Source organism: Schistocerca serialis, unplaced genomic scaffold, assembly GCF_023864345.2.
Source record: "Schistocerca serialis cubense isolate TAMUIC-IGC-003099 unplaced genomic scaffold, iqSchSeri2.2 HiC_scaffold_992, whole genome shotgun sequence".
Lineage (NCBI taxonomy): Eukaryota > Metazoa > Arthropoda > Insecta > Orthoptera > Acrididae > Schistocerca > Schistocerca serialis.
Genome location: NW_026048620.1, coordinates 105,001 through 107,500, shown reverse-complemented (window position 1 = coordinate 107,500; position 2,500 = coordinate 105,001).

Sequence of the window (2,500 nt, the reverse complement as noted above, 5' to 3'; positions counted from 1 at the left end):
GACCGAGCAGCAGACGGCGTCGCGGCGCCGAGCGCCGGGCGGCGGCGCATCCTCAGCGCACACAGTCCTCAATCGGACCAGCACACTGCAGATGTCCACCGCGCTTCGCACCGGGCCCGCGAGGACCTACTTTGGCCGCACGGCGCCGCGTGCAGGGTGCGCCGGCGCGCAGCTGCGCCGCCTGCCGCCTCCGTCGGCCGGCGCGCCTGCCACTGGCCGCCCCCACCAGCCGGCTGTAGCGCGTGCGCCCACGCACCGCGCGGCCAGCACGCCGGGAGGCCCCCCCTCACCGGCCGGGGACGGTCCCACCCAGCCACCGCCGCGTATCGCTTCACACCCAGATGCCATTCACGTTCGTGGGCATGGTGGGTATCGCTGGAACAACCGGTTGGTAGCTCAACCGATCGTCGCCATCACTGATTCACCTCTAGCGAGAACAACCGCACCACAACGGTTTACCAGTTGTTCATTTGCGTAACGTCACCAGCAAACGTAGGCGTCCATCGCCATTTGCAAATTCAACGATTGTTGCATGCCTGTGTCAGGTGTCACGACACACTATGTCTGCCCACATACACGCAACAACATGTGCACGCTTCGCGAACACGTGGAAGGTGGCCCCCGTACGTATGCGATGTCCATTGCGCGAACGACTGTCAACCGGCCTCTGTCGCATGTCGCAGATGTGGAACGCAGTGCACCATGCTATCACGGTGTGTGAGAAGAGACGACTACGTCTGACAACACGCGCCACTACATCAACAGACGGCTCATGCTGATCGCCATCCAGGGCATACCACACTGCAATCCAGCTCTTATAGGGAGACGACACGTAGCTGAGTGCACAACATTTGGACCGCATGGTTCGCCGTTGTTGGCGCAGTCGTTGTACGGTCACATGTACCACGATGTATCATTCAGTACATGAGGACCAATGTGCAGTACAGTGTGTGATTTGGACGTACAACATCAGCGGACAGTTGACACAGGCCGTACCACAGCGTAGGCTAAGTGCTTCGCCATGCGAATGCCAATGAACAACTGCAAATGCCAATGAACAACTGCAAAGGGCATTGAGCATGTACGTCCTGCTGCCATCCACATTACAGTGTATAGCTGCAAGGTGTTTAACATGAAGCGATACACTGGGGACCGGGCAGTGCGAGTAGCAAACTATATTGCGGGGGTTGCAGTTAGGCAACACTACACTAATTTAACGCGTCGTATGACAATTACAGAGCAGGTTAAGGCCCAACGTGTGTTGGGTTAAGGCCCAACGTGTGTTGGGTTAAGGCCCAACGTGTGTTGGGTTAAGGCCCAACGTGTGTTGGGTTAAGGCCCAACGTGTGTTGGGTTAAGGCCCAACGTGTGTTGGGTTAAGGCCCAACGTGTGTTGGGTTAAGGCCCAACGTGTGTTGGGTTAAGGCCCAACGTGTGTTGGGTTAAGGCCCAACGTGTGTTGGGTTAAGGCCCAACGTGTGTTGGGTTAAGGCCCAACGTGTGTTGGGTTAAGGCCCAACGTGTGTTGGGTTAAGGCCCAACGTGTGTTGGGTTAAGGCCCAACGTGTGTTGGGTTAAGGCCCAACGTGTGTTGGGTTAAGGCCCAACGTGTGTTGGGTTAAGGCCCAACGTGTGTTGGGTTAAGGCCCAACATAGGTTGGGTTAAGGCCCAACATAGGTTGGGTTAAGGCGCAACATAGGTTGGGTTAAGGCGCAACATAGGTTGGGTTAAGGCGCAACATAGGTTGGGTTAAGGCGCAACATAGGTTGGGTTAAGGCGCAACATAGGTTGGGTTAAGGCGCAACATAGGTTGGGTTAAGGCGCAACATAGGTTGGGTTAAGGCGCAACATAGGTTAGGTTAAGGCGCAACATAGGTTAGGTTAAGGCGCAACATAGGTTAGGTTAAGGCGCAACATAGGTTAGGTTAAGGCGCAACATAGGTTAGGTTAAGGCGCAACATAGGTTAGGTTAAGGCGCAACATAGGTTAGGTTAAGGCGCAACATAGGTTAGGTTAAGGCGCAACATAGGTTAGGTTAAGGCGCAACATAGGTTAGGTTAAGGCGCAACATAGGTTAGGTTAAGGCGCAACATAGGTTAGGTTAAGGCGCAACATAGGTTAGGTTAAGGCGCAACATAGGTTAGGTTAAGGCGCAACATAGGTTAGGTTAAGGCGCAACATAGGTTAGGTTAAGGCGCAACATAGGTTAGGTTAAGGCGCAACATAGGTTAGGTTAAGGCGCAACATAGGTTAGGTTAAGGCGCAACATAGGTTAGGTTAAGGCGCAACATAGGTTAGGTTAAGGCGCAACATAGGTTAGGTTAAGGCGCAACATAGGTTAGGTTAAGGCGCAACATAGGTTAGGTTAAGGCGCAACATAGGTTAGGTTAAGGCGCAACATAGGTTAGGTTAAGGCGCAACATAGGTTAGGTTAAGGCGCAACATAGGTTAGGTTGAGGCACAATATAGGTTAGGTTGAGGTACCGTATAGGTTAGGTT